At 37.0% G+C, this 18,415-nt stretch overlaps 1 long non-coding RNA gene across 1 annotated transcript in view; it reads right to left on the minus strand.

Annotated features, from left to right (window-relative positions):
* Positions 1-2,897: 2,897 nt before the first annotated feature.
* LOC309479892 overlaps positions 2,898-18,415 on the minus strand; it is a 52,184-nt gene continuing 36,666 nt past the window's right edge. Inside the window, exon 4 of the long non-coding RNA XR_014199457.1 lies at positions 2,898-3,191. This is a non-coding gene — a long non-coding RNA (uncharacterized lncRNA). The remainder of the gene's footprint in view (positions 3,192-18,415) is intronic.

The following is an 18,415-nucleotide window of genomic DNA, read 5'->3' on the forward strand; positions in this document are numbered from 1 at the left end:
TCTTCAAACATACAAATCACTCTTGCATGAATGTGGAAAAAGTCATATATTCTTACCAATAACAAGGAAATAAGCTGAATTTTATAGCAGTGTTAAGACTTAAAAAAAAAAAAAAAAATCACCATTCAAAGGTGACCACAAAAAGTAATTACAGACACATTGGAGACCCATACAACGTTCCTGTCTCAGTATTCATGAAACTTTAATTGCAAGGAACAACCAGAGCCCAGTCACCCTGGTTTTGATCAAACACAAGTTTACACACTACACTGCGTCCAAACATTAGAATATAAGAAATATAATTGTATTAAAATTTGCAATTCCTGCAGTAAACCAATGCTTGCAGGGAATAAAAGAACAGTTACAGCTTTAGGTTTTATGTTTGCTAATCATCTTGATTTCTATTAGTTTTTAAGAATGAACACATATTGTTAACAGACTTTACAGTGTAAAGATGGCCATAGATGGTTAAACATATGCAAGAATGACAAGACCAATCACTCTTTATTATGCATAAACACAATTTTATATGTAATTATCACGTTGACATCGTCACAGTTTGTATTCCATTGAAGTCAATGGAAGATTTTCAAACTTTAATATTACATTTCTTAAAACATTTATAAAGCATTAAAAAAAAGAATCTTTTAAAAGTATAATGTACACACAAATATAACAAAAATAGAATAAAAAAATGGAAATAAAGTTTAATACTTTAGGACAAGTACACTTAACTTTTGAAAAAAATTGTGATACAATTATTTGGAATTGCAATCTTTCGTGTAAAGCAGAGGACTTTAATCTCTCGTTCTTGATTTAACCAAACTGGTTATTAATCTTCTAAGCCTTGATTTAAATAGTCTCCGCAGTGGTTAAACACACTGTGTTGCCAATGCAATGTCACATTCCTTGCATGCAAATATAGGCTACTGGTGAGTTCAGTGTTGCCAAGTCCACTTGTCCCTGCCGGAGAAACCATTGGGCTAGTTTTATTGCACAGATCTGGCAACCCTGGCAAACTCACTCATTTTGAGTTTTAAACAGCATCACACCATTAAAAAGGGTAACATTTACGGTTTTAGTATTTTGATGAAAAGTTAACACACTAGTTTTATTTTTTTGCTAGTTTTATGTAATTTGTCTGTTATTAAATTTTATTCCAAAATGTCACATTTATACCACAGTGTCATTTCCATCACATTACATTGTTTGTATTTTGTTTAATAGAATTCTGAATTTGAATAACTTTTTTAACGTTAAATTGATAAATCACTTGGTTGTAAATTTTACACAATACAAATATCCAGTTTTTTTCTTAACTGACACTGTGGTCTCATTAGTAGCCAAGTGCATTAACATTTGATTAATAATAATAAAAAGATTATAGTAGCCGGACAGTCATAATTTGTGTTAAAAAAAGAAGAATAAATAAATAAATAAATAGAACCTAAATAAAATCTATACATAAAATGCATTTGAAAAGTAGAAAGAAAAAAAAGCCCTATAAAAAGTTTCCCAAATTTACTCTGATCTTCATATAGCAAAAGTAAAACAGCTGAAATCTGTAAATCAACCCTTGCAACATAAAAGTGCATGTAGTTAAAGAAACACTCAATAATAAAATGGACTATGAAAGACAAGTTACAAAAGTACACGCTAGTGTTGCACGGTGTACCGATACTTCAAAAGTATCGCGATACTCGGAAATTAAAAACGTCACGATACCTACATTTATCAGTATCGATACTTAATTTTTTTTTTTGAAAAAACGCCTCCCTATGGACGTCTGTGTTTTTTTCCTGACGCACGCAGCAAAGAACCTGCCGCTGTCAGTGTCATGTGACAAAACACTACAGCAAGATGGCTGCATGTGCGAGCACAAGTGGTCCACGACTCGTAGAAAAAGATGACGCGAGGAGTGACATATGGAAGTACGTTGCCTACCTTGCTCTGTTGCACGGTGCACCGATACTTCAAAAGTAAATAGGAAATGAAAAACGTCACGATTCCTTAATTTATTAGTATCATACTTCTAAGAATGACCACGCTCCAGATTTGTAAGGCCGGCGACACACTGTCTGCGTGTCGTGTCCGTTTTTATTTCGGCTCCCATGTTAACTGCCTGCGTGACACACGCGTCTCAGGCGCAGCTCGAGACGCGCGGAAAACACGTGTATGCTATATAGAACCGACGCCTATTTTTCACGCGACACGCAAGCCTGTTGGAAGCGTTTCCAGGCAAAATAGAAAAGGAAAAGATGTTTCTATGTCATTTTGACACGAATACATATTAATAAATGACATTTTGATGTTTGAAAGTTTTGACATAAATACAATATAAATGTAATTTAAAAAAATATTATCGATTTTCAAATATTGCACCTCTCAATACAGAACGAATTATTCTGTAGCCTATTGTTGTCTTTGCTGCTATATATTTATGTTTAACATGAAGTATAGGCCTTCCACAACTCTCTCCCCACATGTCAAATATATCACCAATGAGGCTTATCATATGTTACCAATATTAAACATTGTTTAATATAATCGCTGTTCATATTTTTATTCAAAGTTCAGAATCAAGATAAAGCTCTTATGTTTCTTATGATAAATGAGATAATGCTGCTAAATTTATCTTTTTTTTTTTTCCTTGAATGTCATTGCTCTAATTTATTTTTTATATTTCATATTTTGTTCAAATGTTTAATATATCTGCTGTTCATATGTTAATTTATTAGTGTGTTATATGATTAGAATGTTGTCCCGGTTTTAAAATAAAGCACAGCAGTGATATTTGAGAGTGTTTCTCCCTTTTCAGGAAAAGTATCGAAAAAGTATCGAAATCGCAATACTTGACTTGGTATCGAAACAATAATTTTGGTATCGTGACAACACTAGTACACGCAAACAATTGGGGATAAAACACTGTTCAGTAATCATTCTTGTTTTTCTGCTGTTAGTTAAGAATATCTCCCACCTCCATCAGTGGAAGCTCTGAGGAGCAGAAGACCCTGCAGGTCCAAATGAACTGTTTTAGTCAGAGAGAGAGAGAGGCAGTGTATTCCTGGCTCTGTGCTCTGTGTGAGGTGTTAACCAAGTGAGAAGCGCGGGGACTCGCTGGGCGCCTGGCCCGCCTCCACGCACACCCACCACTTCATATCTTCATCTGATGTGTCAATCCCCAGACTGGCCTGGCAGGAGAGAGTGAGGAAAGGGTCACTAGAGATCACAGATGCCACCCTGTTCCTCTCTCCCTCTCTCGGTTTTATTTTTTCTCTAAGTTTGATGAGGATCAAATGGAGTTGAAAAACAAGCACTTTGAGGAGCATTCGGAAACTGAAACTAAACTCTAATGGAGTGGGAGTGCAAGTGTAGGGTGGGATGTTAAATAACTCGTTGATGGTACAGTACGTGCCACACAGGTGCAGTAGCTTGTTATGCTATGAAATTGGCATACACAAAAACATTTAATTTTCCTTCTCAAGGTTTCAGGTCATGTGAGCTTCCACAGTATTAAGAAACAAGCGGCAGTTTTACGCTCTGCCAATACAATAACTCCCATTATGATACCAATTTCAAGAAATTATATAAATAAAATAATTAAACAGAAAAAAATAAAATAAAAATCTTCCCACCAGCAGTCGAACAAATGCGAGCGTTACGAACCAAGACATCTCTCTGTCCTTTAAAGCAATGATATGAATAATAACAGTAATGATGTCTAACGTGGGAGGAGATGGTTAGCACAGTCGAGGAAAATAATGAGTTTTAATGCCAATGCTAATGGGCAAAAAATAGATCCCTTTCTTTCAAAGGAAGAGCAGCGTTTAAGAGCTCTCATTCAGCGCTACCCTTGTGATAATAGCCACACTACCACATGTCTCTGTGTCCTGAAGAAGAAAAAAAAAGGAGGAAAAAAATATACTTGTTAGACTTCTTAACGCGCTTTGCGTGTTTTGAATTTGAGGACGCTGTCGTTCTGTTTTTGCCATCTGTTTGGCTCATTATGGGACATATCAATACTAAAATATTTGAAATTGTCATAATTTTAGGAAACCTCCACCACCTGTGCAGGCGTTGAAGTTTGTATGCTGTGTTATTTTCTCACTGTACTTTCCCCCTTTTACAACTCTGCCATGTTCCATAATTTTTGCATTTAAATTGATTAACATAATTGGTTTTCTAAACAAGAAAGAAAGAAAGAAAGATAGATTACATCAAAGATTAAAAATATATCTATATCTATCCAACTATCTATATAACCATCTATGGAAAGCATTTTGACGTCTTCTCGGCTGCTCACTGACCTTCATGATCTGGTCATCGAGGACATATGCTAGGTCATCTTTCAGAAGCTGGTGGCTGGAACTTGAACTTGGTACATTGTTTGGTGTCAGAGAGCCCCTCTGGGAGGCTTGTATCAAACACAGCCTTCCTCCTTTATCCACTAAATGGCCTCCTCATATTCTTACTCCTTCGGAAATGCTTCCTCTTAAACACATTACTCGAGCCAGGTTTTATGACTATTATGAGTCATTTGATACAGAGTAAATAAGATTTGTAATGTTCACATAGATAAAACACAATCAGATGACTAGAGAATTGTAGGGTTTAGAAAAGAAGACAAGGCTTCTTTGTTTTCTGTACGACAGTTACCAAAAATGTATTAGAAAAAAAAAATGTTGATTTATAAGCCATTTTCCTCATGAGGACCAAAAAAAGGTAAAAAATAAATAAATAAATAAATAAATAAATAAATAAATAAATAAATAAATATATATATATATATATATGTATATATATATATATATATATATATATATATTGGTATTACTATCTTTGTGTTACGTATAACGTAGGGTTTACCATGCAAACACACTCACACACACACACGCTCATGTTGGGTATTCCATGTTTTTTTCCGGAACTTCCATAGACGTACAGTAATGATTTTTATACTGTAGGAACTGTATATTCTATTCCCTAACCTTAACCCTAAACAACTCTCACAAAATACCTTCTGCATTTTTACATTTTCACAAAACATCATTTAGTATTATTTATAAGCTAATTTCCTCAGTGGGACCCAAAAAAATGGCCCCTCAAGGTCAAAAATGTCTGATATGACTATTTTTGTGGGTATTCGGTCCCTACAACGTAGAATTTTCCAGGACCACACACACACACACACACACACACACGCACAATATGTGTAAAAATATGCACAGATTTTTTTTTATATATATATATATAAATTATAATAACATAGAATTATTTTTGTGCACATTTTTATACAGATGAGCTATTAATGATAAATGCTAAAAGTTTAGTTCCAGAAGTAAGGTACAGTAAATGCCAAAAACATAGTTTCAAGGTCAGATCAAGTTAAATGACAGGACACAGATGCTTTGGAAATGGAAAGTGTCGTCTTGAAAACAGCACAACAGCCTGTCCTTCTTCACCTCATTCCTGAGGTGTTACCCCACGGAAAAGGAAGTATCTCTTTCCGCAATGTCCCCCATGTGGTGTCAATCTCCCTTTTGTGTACCACAGTATGCTAATCGCATTCAGGTCATTATTTCATTATAAACAAGGTTTAAATTTACAAGATTGGTGCCCAATGCCACCTATTAACCTTCAATATTTTTGAAAATGAGGTATTACGAGATTCTGGTCCCCCTGTGTCCTCATTATAGTTCATCATCCAGCTTATAGTTCATCACTTCACATCAGTGCATTGCTTATCCACCTAGAATAGGTCCAGGGTAGGACGTTCAGAAGCCTGTGCACCTTGTTGTTTCGCAATCTTAAATATTTATAATTTACTGTAAATTTATTGTAATTGTCCTGAAACTGGCAATATTGAACTTTCCATTTCAAGAATCTCAATTTGTCAAATGTCACTTAGACATTCAGAAAAAAAATAAATAATAATTGTGCCCTAGAATATAGCAGTATGAACTATCACGATGAGGTTTTTTACATGACAAACATTTATGTAAACTAAGACTAAGAGCTACGGTGAGAGAAATGGTTGCAAAGTACAAATATTCTATACAGTCTTTCGATCAATATTAAGCCATGAAGCCATTTGTGCAATAATTATAGAAGAAACTTTCTATAGTAGAAACTTTTTAAAAATAGTTTTAGAAGTACTTGCTCTTCTAATTATTAAAGTTAAAACAAACCGAACGGTCACAGACCAGCGAGCCATCTGACACCTCTACGGCTCTTACTTTTCTGATACTTTTGTTCTAAGAAATACTAGATCATCATTTACATTTTTAAATCTGCATTTTTCATATAGATTGCGTCATTTTCTAATTTTAATATCAGTGTTATTTCCCATGACACCTTTTGTCTTATTATACATTATGAATTTCTCTCTCTCCCTCTGCTCTAATCCCTGTGCCTACACCACGCTTATGAGCTGAAATATTTTATCAGGTGGAGGCCGCAGTCAAAGTTATCATTTTAATCTTATTTCAATAAAAAAAATAATCTCTCTTCTCCTGGGTTTGACAGCAGCTAATGGTTTTTGGTTATCGTAAAGGAAACTTTGAAGACTGTGACTGGGGGAAAAAAAAGAAAAGCAAAGTGTGTTGTATATTTTTCCAAAGCCTATTCATAAAACATGAGCCAGAAATGATACAGGTAGGATTTCTGAAGTAAACCTCAGTCACAAGAGCATGACTCTGTTAGGTCATTCCCAGCAACCCGCGGGGCTTTAAAAAGTAGCACAAAACTACGTTCCAATTGGAGCGGTATCAGTAACATTTCAAGAAAAGAGGACATTGTAGTATATAAACTATGAGTTAAGTATATAAACTAAGCTCGTTTTTTGACATTTAAACAAATAAAACGTTCCATAATGTTGATTCAACCTTCCTCCTCATACTGTATGTTAATTAAACAATAACCAATAATACTTTATGCAAAATATTTTTAGAATGCCATTATTTATGTTTAATGGAATAAGCTCTATTGTGAATAACCTACATATTTAATTACAAAATGCCATATGCACAGTCAGTCAGTACATAGACTGATGTAGGTCTCACAAACCGAATGTACACATTACTATTGGTTCACAGTTCATTTAGAATCGGATATACCAGAAAATGACTTGTGGTTTACTGAGGGATGCTGTGTCCGAAACCAATATATCCCTACTGTATAGTATGCGGAAAACAGCAAGCCGGAGTAGTATGTCTGAATAGTATTTGAAAGATAGTGGGCGGAAAGTACTTCTTCCACCGAGTAGTGATGCAACGATCAAGAGTGAGCTGTGTGGCTGGTACAGTATTTGCTCTGCTGGCACGTCTGTTTCTCTTTTTTGTGTCGGTCTTCAGTGTATCCCATCTCCTGCCTTTGTCAACGTCCTGTTTACAGACTTCGTAATATTTCCACACACGTGATATTTTGGGAAATGATTGCAATGTAGTTCATGCGCAAGTCCGAAATAGAAATCTGCCAAAATAAATAGAAAAGTCTTTGGTGGTAGAAATGCACTGGGGTGCGTTGCATCGTTGATGAAATCAACTAGCAAGTCACGACTGTTTCCCGAAACCATATTGTCGCAAATTGGTCGTTCAACCACGTTTGTTAATGATGTCACGCACGTGGGGGAGTAATAACTACTTTTAATGAATCTGTTGAGATTGAATTAATGCTAGATGTTTTGCTCTTTTTCCAGATTCAATCGTAGGCTCGTTCTTACATCTATCTCTTGACAAACTAAAGGACGTAAATGACATTTGTATGTATTCTAAATAAAATATACAGATTGCACTGAATGTCAGCTTGCTTATTTTGCTCAAGATAAGGATTTATTAAAGGGATAGTTCACTTTGAAATTAAATTTTGATATGTTTTAGCTTACCTCAAGGGCATCCAAGATGTACTGTAGGTGTCTTTTTTTCCGCAGTAGTTTCAATTTTGATAGTTTTAGGTCAAACCGTTCTTGTCTGTCAGTCATATAATGCAGGTCTATGGTCACTGTCTCAAAGAGCATGCACAGAGTCCAAATTAAAACAATTCCCCGTCGTCCAAATTAAACAATTCCCCATCGTAAGTACACATTGGTGGCCTAAGACACGAAACGAGCGGTTTGTGTGAGAAAACGAACAGTATTTATATCGTTTTTAGCTCTTATACACAGCCACGTCCAAGTGATCTGAGAGCGCGGGCGGGTATAGATATATACAATAGAAGTCGCCTTGGCTACGGTTTCGTTCCAATGAACTGCCGTAGCCAAGGCGACTTCTATTGTATATATCTATACCCGCCCGCGCTCTCAGATCACTTGGACGTAGCTGTGTACAAGAGGTAAAAACAATATAAATACTGTTCGTTTTCTCACACAAACCGCTCGTTTCGTGTCTTAGGCCACCAATGTGTATAATAATTCTCTGTGCATGCTCTTTGAGACAGTGACCATAGACCTGCATTATATGACTGACAGACAAGAACGGTTTGACCTAAAAATATCAAAATTGAAACTACTGCGGAAAAAAAGACACCTACAGTACATCTTGGATGCCCTTGAGGTAAGCTAAAACATACCAAAATTTAATTTCAAAGTGAACTATCCCTTTAAGTCCACATGTCATGCAAACAAGAAATGATGCTTCTAACCACAGGTCGGGAGCTGTCGTTCAAACCACACAACTTTGCAATGCTGTTTGCGAATGTTCGTTAGAACTATGTTTTCGGGAAACACCGGCTCGTTGAACTATGCTGATTATGGCGGAACTTGCGACCATAGTTGGCTAACGATGCTTTTGGGAAACGCACCCCTGGTCGACGGGCCATAAATTGGAACCGTATGGTTTTTGCTCCAAACACACAATAGGCAACCGGTCGGCTCCGAATTATGGCCGGTCGACCAGATTCTGAAGTGTGCAATTAATGAACACTTTACTATCCCATGAGGCTATGGGAGAGGAGTTGTGAATGGTGAACACGCTGAATGTAGTAGGTCAATTTCATTCATATACACACATTCAAACTATATAGAACGTACTGTACTTGTTCAACGGTCGCAAAGTAATTTTCAAACCAACTGTAGTACCTACTATATAATATGCAAATCTTTTGCAAAACTGACAACAAAGCGACAAAAATCGCTCGCCTCACGCTGTATTCATTGTTGCGCGCAGCGAACATTAGCGCATGCTCTAACGAGATGAGATCTGATTAAACTGCTTAAAGATGCATGTAAAGCTTTATCAAAAATCGATAGATTTTAAAATACTGTCGCACATTTTTTTTTCACACTTATAAGCATTGTAGTCTAGACTCTAGAGCCCTGATAATCCAATCAGAAAACGTGACAATTCATTAAATCTATAAAATATCATGAAATATCAAATTCATGCTAAGTATGCTAAAATGGCTTTGGGGTCTCTAAGCCAACACAACATGAGGGTTAAATTAATTAAATTATTATTAAATTTAGGAAAGAATTGAGTAATTCTATTTATCTGTTAGTTTGTTTTGCGATGTTCTTTTGTCTTTTTTTCTCTTTTGAATATGTGTTTTCTGTTTATTATTAGCTGACTCTGTGCTTCATCATTCTGCAAAAATTCATATCTGCTGAACATAAGGGAGAGAAACAGTGGGGAATCAATCTTTTGTGCTTGGCCAGATAAACACAAGACACAATCAGAGGGAGGAAAAGAGACAGAAAGGAGAAGGCCTCATCCTGCCGGTGATGGATAGCTAGAGTAAAAGTGTCAGGATGGTATTATGTAAATTAAGGAGGCATCCGAGCATCGCCTTGATGATTATGGGAGAAGTGAATGATGTTTGCGCTCCCCAGGCACTTTGCTGTGCCTTGTTATTTTTTTCTCTCCCTTCAAGCCACCCCTCGGATGCATTCGGCCTGACCCCCTGGACGGAGGGGAGGGGAATCTCCCGGGAACACACTCCAAAAAATCGGAAAAGACATCTGTTTCATTTACTAAACAAATTATCTGCCAGGATTTCTCACCTAATGGGCATGGGGAATGGAGTGCAGACTCCGAACACACATGAAACAGGAAGCAGAAGGGCGGCCCGCTGCTAATGACGCCTGCTCTCCTGACCTCATCCTGGCCTCTTGCCGCCTTTGCCCGGTGTTACATCTACAACTGACAATGATAACCAGGAATTCTTGAATCATCTGTCTGGGATTTGAACACAGCGTCTGAAAATGTAAAGGATGTCTAATCCAAAGGGAATATTGGGATAATAATGCTGCATTAGTTATAGCAGGGTCATCTTTTTAAAGTATATGAAAAGCCAAATATTATGAAGACCTTTACTTTCAGTTTCTCCACTCTTTTGTAAAGGTCTTTAAGCATTCTTTCCTTTGCAATGCATGTAACACAAAAGGTATTTTCTTTTGAACTAGAATTGTATCTTAAACAAAGCGGTAACATATTACTTTTTCAAATGTTTTGCTATATCACTCCAGTTCCAAAGCCCTTTCAGCTGTATTCATCACCATACCACTTTCACATCATGCTACAAGGACATGAAGCTAAATGCCTTGCTAAAGAATTTGAAACTAAATCTTCCACTCTGTAAATACTGAAAATACTACACTATACAGTACTATATATATATATATATATATATATATATATATATATATATATATATATATATATATATATATATATATAGTATTTAAATTAGAATATTTATTATTCAACCACTTTAAGTGCTTTACTGTCTGAAATTTGGATTGGCCTACATATCCCTACTTAGCCTACATTACTTTAGACTTATTGTTCATTCAATAGATGATTTTGTCTGTTAAATTCTATAATATGCATTTGGCTCTTCCGTGAATCATCCTTGCAAAAAATATATATCCCTGATTTTGACCTTGGCACACAATGCTGAATTAAAGATTACAGAGCCATAAATGTAAATTTCTGAGTATCACATTCTAAAAGAAAACCTTCACAGTAGATAAAGTGAGCATTTTAAATAAAATTGTGGGTTCAATAAAAGCCCAATCACTAAAAAACGACTACAAAAAATTATTTCTTTAAAAAAAATGTCTTTCCCATTAATAAAAAATAGGAAAAATCTAGGTTACAGTGAAGGTTATGTTACATACATGTTAAAATACTCACGGTTTCATACATGATTTTAGTTTCTGTGTAAATATAGAATATCTATTTTTAACTTAGCTGCAGTGACAATGAAACACCCAAAACAACATTAAAAATTATGAAGACATACCTTACATATCAAATAAAACTGGTTTTAAGTGATTTTATACAATTCTAACTTGCTTTCTGCATTTCAATTCTCAAAAACCTCACTGTAACTTTATTTTAAAGATAACAAAGAATGGGTGTAAATTATTGTTTGTGGTAAATTGAAATAATTGTATTGAACTTGCAGAATATTCCTCTACGAACATATGAACATATGTGAGCAGCATAATTTTTAGACTTTTTTCTGGCTTTTTTACTCTTATTAAAATGTTGCTTACTGAAAATTGTTCCCATTTAAGTGTTTCAACATTCAAGTTCAAGAATGATACCAATATCTGATTGTGTCCTATGATATCATGGCAACATCTGTCAAGCCGCATTCATTCCCCTGTTTTAGTGTATCTGTCAATTTTGGGCTGACATGAGAACAGAGAAAGAAAGAAAGAGAGAGAGAGCGCCTGCACAAGCGTCCGGTCACATCTAGGATTCTAATAACCCTTTCTCCATAACCCAACTCTGCCCTTCCATGTTAACATACTGTGAACTGAGCCCAAGTGACAAAATCAATCCATCACGGCCATGCTGTCGACACAAAGAGGGACAGAAGAGCTAACAGAAATTGATGACATCCCTGCTCGAATTTTACACCGTTTCGGCCACAGCGGCGATTGAAACAGACAAAGATTTATAGTCCAACCCGTGCCGCTGCTACCCTTGATTGCCTCTTTTTTTCCCTGAAAGGCTTTTCTGCATATTTATTCCCAAGCTCATCAGGACCTCAGAGAGGCATTAGAGTGACAATCTTATTCCACCTATGGCGTAGCAGCATCTGGGAATTTGCATCTCTCGCTGCATATAAGACTAATGCTCTCCTGCCCCTCAGTTGCTTCTGTACCGCTTTTATTCGTTAATTATGACTTTTATCCGTCCGTCGTTTGCTCACAGCTCTTATTTGTGTGTCTCACTGTGTAATTTAGAGAATAATTCACACTGGTGAGAGCTGATCTCACTGTCTGTTTAGCTGGCACTGCGAGTGGGATTATAGCCGGCGGGCGCTGGCTCGATTAGTTCTTGTTGCGTTGTTTTTGTTGGTGAGACAAACCTTTCTCATTGGTATTATTGTGTTTGAAAGATGTTTGTGATGACAACATGTTTGGCTCTTAAATTGCTCCATTTATCTCTCTCTCTCTGTGTGTGTGTGTGTGTGTGTGTGTGCGTGTTTCTCCGTTTCGCAGACCTGCCCTGCGTCATGCATTGAAGGTTTTACGAGTACTTATGGAAAATATAAATTTCATCGATATTACTGGCTAGAAACAAATGCTTCTCATCACAAGCATCGTAAAAACGAACACAGCAGTTAGCGAGACAGGAAACTGATTATAATAATTCAAATGTGATGAATAACTTTCATCAAACATCTAGCGCGAGCGTCTCTAGATGGAGGTTCCACATCTCTGAGTATCCATTACAAATGTGCTGTGAAATGGAAGGAAACGGGACCTTGCGCCTCTTTGTGCATACCATAAACATGTATTACGCCAAAAATGTTCATATTAAACACAGAAATGGCTGATGAACTCTACAGACACTGTCAAGAAAATGTAATACCACCACACCGTCACACACACCGCCCACGAATAGTCCAAAAAAAAAAATCTGTATGGCTGCATCAGAACATTTCAATAAGTCAGAATGCTTTCAGAGAATTCTCCATCATATTTTATGGCATGAATTGTGATTTATTAAGTATAGTATGTAATTGCTTCTGCAAAACAAGGTGCAGCCTGTGGAAAGTAGAGAACAATTGTATTATAAAACATGAGCTGAGAAGCACTGAGATAATAAGATGGTTGCTTTCCATAATCTGTACCTTCGGTGTAATTGTATTCCTTAAGATGTTTCTCGATGAACTTGAAATTCCATTGAAATGTGAATGTGACTAGATTTTACCTTATCTTTTGGGTAATGGTCAGTTTCCAAATTTAACGTTAGAGCTCACACATGTCAGCAAAGACTCAATTCAGAAATCTCTTTACTTCATTTGAAGGGGGTTTCAAGAAATCTTCCTTTCTTTTCAACAACTTGCACAGGATAAAACAAAGGCTGCAGAAACGGGCTTGAAAAGGCTTATTGGAAATATACCGTAAAATTGGAGTAACATTACTTAAATTTGTACTCACTGACCATTTTTGAAATGCTAATGTGGCCAAACTTGTATAGCAAAATGTAAAAGTAACAAATAATTTTAGAAGTGCACATTGCACAAAAATGTTCCGATGTGCCAGTTCTGAAATGAAATCGCTGAATAGGCAAATTGCACATTTTCATTGCCTTGGTGACATCATCATAGTCTTCATGCAGTTGGACATTTCCATTTCCAATGCGAGTATCACTTTACCTTTGCTAAATCTCCCCATTAATACTGCCAAAGTGTGACGTATACCAATCGCACAGTTGATTAGGAAAAAGAAAAGTAGGTTTTATGTAGCTTTGGGTGCCTGACTGAAGAGCCTATTAGACTGCGGTTAGTGATGTTGGCACAGGAGGCCTGCATTGTGCAGATCAAACCATCCCTCCCCCTTTTGACACAGTCTGTTTCCTGAGGAGCCCCTCTCTCCTCTCTCAGCCACTGCTCCCATGTGGGCGCCAGTCAAACACGCTGGCCCCCCATCACAGCATCTGCATCCTGTGCAATTTGTCATTGGCCCGTCTTTGCATTGCCATTGGCTGTTGCCGAGCAACCTGTCCGTCTCACAGACTATTTCCCATGATAAATTAGCTGGGCTGTTACTATGCCAACCAAATTTGTTACTTAATTAAACTGATTCAGATCACAATTGGCTGGAGGGGGTAAAGAATTGGGGCACACTTTGTAGCAGCACAGCCTGCTCTCATACACCGGGCCACAGAGCCATGGAAAACGACTTTTACAAAGCAGCAAATACGATTTCATGCAGTTAAGAGTGAGTCTGATCACAAGACTTTTCCTGCACAATAAAATATTACAAGAAACAACATTGCATAGTGGATATTAAACAATGGAATATTAAACAATGGAACAAGTACTTTATGTTATGGAATGTGTTTTGTATTTGTAATGAATTTGAAGTAAATTACCTTATAAACACACACACACACAAATAATATATTTATATTGATGATATTATTAATATTATTAATAATATTAACAAAAAAATTCTACATCTAAAGTGTTTCATGGATCAAATAAACTGTGCTGTCTAGAACCATCATTCTATTGATGCAAACTGATGTAGTGAGTTCGATTCAGTCATATTAAGGATTTTTTTTTTTTACTTGACTAAAACCATATAATTTAGATGGTACCACATGCAACACATTTTTTTTTTTTTAGGTTACTTGACAAAACATTCTTACTAAATGCCAAATCTCTGAGTCCAAATGCTGTAGTAGATTCTCAGTGCCAATTTTCGGGCCTTGCCATCTTGCCTTTTTATTAGTTTATTGAGAAAGAAACGAAACAGCGAAGCAATTTGGTTATGCGTGCAAGAGGGCAGAGGGAAGAATGGAGGCATGTAATCCCCTTAATTTGGAACATCACACCTTCAGCATTTGCCTGTATTGGAAAGGGGCTCTTATCCAATCCCACCTCTGTTTCTGGCTATTCTTATTTCCATACATCCTGACAAAACCATTTTGTCCCATCTGATTGGGTCTATTTGCATCAGACACCTTTTCTGCATATAGATTGATGGGTTTAATCAGTGAATCAGGGAGACCGTTCAAACATCAATCACTGTCACTGCTGTCTTTCTGTCTCTCTGCAGCCAGGCCTTGATTTTCTGCTCAGATTCATCCGAAACGCACGCAAATGTAACGAAGAACTAAGGAGAAACGATTTGAGAAGAGACCAATAACTTATCGGCGGCTCACGTAGAGGCCTTTTCTCGCTCTTGGTCCGCCGCCCCTCTCGTTCAAGCCCTTCTAGTTTCACGTCAAGGCTAGTTTCACTCGCCGGTTTGCGGAGAAAGGAGAGAAGTGAAGTCTCTCCACCTGTCTGCTCATTTGTAAAGAACACCCCAGATGGGTAACACCTCACCAAAAAAATATGGAAATAAATCAAATGCTTCCTAAAATACCCTCTCTGATTATCTTCTTTGGGAAAAACAGATTTGCTTTTCCTCTTCAACAGTTAAAACAAATATCTGACATAATTTACCTTTCCGTGGCAGATCAGGAGAAGAATGGACACTAAATGCAGCGATATGACCCTTTGAATATGTAAAATAATTAATTTCTTTATAAGAAAAGACTACTGTACAGCAAACTCTTGGGTAATGTCTGCGCCACTACATCACCACCAAACGAAAGATTTTTTTTTAAAATTGCTTCCAAACAGATTTCCAACATTACCCTGTATCCTAGAGTTTGAACTCACAAAAATCTCAAGTGAAAATAATTATCATTATATACCATATAAATTGTTTCTCTAAAACATGGAAGCCTGTTTCTGCCTCAGAGTAAAACATAATGTATGGTAGGGCTAAATATTTCAGTGTGATTTTATTTCTCCCCAATTTCACTAAATATCTCCCAATTTGCTAATTTATTTACTTGTTTTTGAGGTTTAATTTCACAATTTCAAAAAAAATCCTTGTAATTGTAACTTTGTATCTCATAATATGACTTATCAAAACTGTGACTCGTATGCTCAAAGCTTGACTTTATATCTCAGAAAGTGACTTTATTTTAAGCATTCGCACAATTATTTTATTATTTTTAACTCTGAGGCATAAACATATCTTTTTTACATATCTGCACCATTGGTCTGGCATGCAGCACCTACAACCCCAACACATCGATGCTCACCCATTCTCTGCCACTGGCCCAATAGTCTCCTGATCCTGAATCAGGTCTTTGGAAGCCCTCAAGAGGCTCAGCGGTTGCACATGCCTTTGCATCTTCTGCATGGGCTAGTCAACCAGCTCACCTTTGGCTCTTATCGAATTAATCAAACTGCCCTTGGTCCTCTAATTGGATGACAGTCATTCTCTTGCCCTATGAGCTGAAGCTGTGTGTATTCAAGGGGGAATGTGGGGATTCCTCTGTATCTTCACATATTCTTCGCACCTTTCACCTCATCTACGTCTCAGTCTCCACCACCCCCCATTCTGACCCCTCATTTTTTATCCATCTCTTGCATCTGAGGTGGAGCTTTATGGAAAAAGGAGTGGTATCAGGTCATTAGGGCACCTATTTTCCTCACATGTGATTTTTCGTCTGTCTTAAGCACATGCAGGGATGTAGGGGGTCTCTAATGTACAGCATGTTGCAGCAGAGCAGTCAAGGAGGTTATGGTGTACACTGCATCCTGGGAGAAGCGTGTGAGCGAGAGAGACAACCTGTCTTCCACACCGACGCCTCCTTTCCGACAGCCATTTGCATCCCCTTAGAGGTCACACACTTGTATGTGGAGGACGAATCGAAGACAAGCAGACAGATCACTTTCACTAACATAATCGTGTTTGTTATGGCTGAACGATTGAGACATATGCTTCCAAGATGCAAAATGGGATGCTCGTGTTTTTATGCAGGGCACAATTGACAGAGTCTCTATCAAAATGAAAAAAGACGCTTCTGTCTACGTTTCAGAACGTGGTATACTCCATGAATGTATATCCAGTGGCCCCAAAAGCCCACTGTGCATTAGCACAGACTATGGAACCACTAAATGAGAATTAGCTCTTACCTTTATAGGGAAAATAGAGAGTGTTTCAAGAACTCTGATGTATAATGTCAAAGAAAAAAAACGCTTTATCTTTGGAAGCATGACATGCTTTTAGGGAGCTCCACCTGGTCTTGGTTCGCTTGGCGCCCTTGGTGCAAGACACAATGTGACAAAAAGTGATTAAATGAAATGTAACAAATAATGGAACATTACAACAATGAGCTAAAGTAAATAAACAAATAAATAAAGCAAGCAAGGTGATAATGACTTTTTCAGCATGTGAGGGGTTCCTGGGTTCATTGAAAAGTAAATTTCAATAAAACAAGCAAAGCTTACATCCAGATATCTGTCATCCAGTAATCACAGTGCACAATTTATGTTTTAGTGATATTTCGTGTCCAATACTAACATATATTAACATACCTGTACTCTATATACTGATTTACCTTTAAAGCAAATAATTCACAGAAAATGTGTACTGGACAAGCCAAATGTAGAAATGTCTTCTCATGTAACATTTTAGACAAACATCCCCCCTATACAATTAATTAACCACTTTTTATCAAAGATACAAATAAAGTTGGAAGTTGCACTCAAAATCAACTTAAAATGTAAAAAAATTAAAATTAAAAATTAAAATAGGCACATGCCTGAATGGGCCTGATGTTTCTGCGCCCACGTATAGTCTATTTCATCTTATAAATCTATGCTAACCTAACAGGTTCTTTTTTTGTCTTTTCTTTTTGAGGTGCTAAGTAGAAGGTGGGATTTACATCTGTCACTGTCACTCAGGACAACCACAACTAATTATACTCTGGCCTAGTCCTGGCCACAACGAGCCTGGATCATAACCAGACCTCACTGTACAGCTTAAGACAAGCTACAAATAGGCAAGCACATGATATTATTGCTTATTTTATGGTTGGTGGGAGCAATTCATTCGTTTCATAGAATACAGACATGTTTCTTGACTCTACCACAGATAAAATACACATTTCCGGTCTCGGTTCAAAGAACCCAAGTGAAAGCTGTAAAACCTGACCACTACATGACCTGAATATGCATTTCGGATTTATGCCACTATTTGGAGGCTTTGTGGAATAAGAACGTGCCTGAAAGATTTTTCCAGTTCAAGGCACTTACAGGCAAACGTGTCATCTGCCGTTGCATTGTGAGATTGAACCTCGGAACAGCTTTCAGTGGCTAAAGCAAGGTGAGAGCATTTTTAAGCACAAGATTGGCCACTTGAGAACAGCGACCTATAAATGATACACATCTGTAAATGGATGCAGCTCCTTTCCTTTTTATCTATGGGCCAAAATCTGAATAATTGAAAAGAGACACATCTTGTGTAAGTGTCTGGAATTTTAAACATTAATAGCACTGCATTCCCTGGACAGCTCCAGCTACATTGAAACCACTAAATGATATACAGCCATAAGAGTTCTGCCATTTAGAGCACAAGAAAGCACTTCCCAAATTATTCTAATCA

The sequence above is a fragment of the Leuciscus leuciscus genome (assembly GCF_965113295.1).
Source record: "Leuciscus leuciscus genome assembly, chromosome: 17".
Classification (NCBI taxonomy): Eukaryota; Metazoa; Chordata; class Actinopteri; order Cypriniformes; family Leuciscidae; genus Leuciscus; species Leuciscus leuciscus.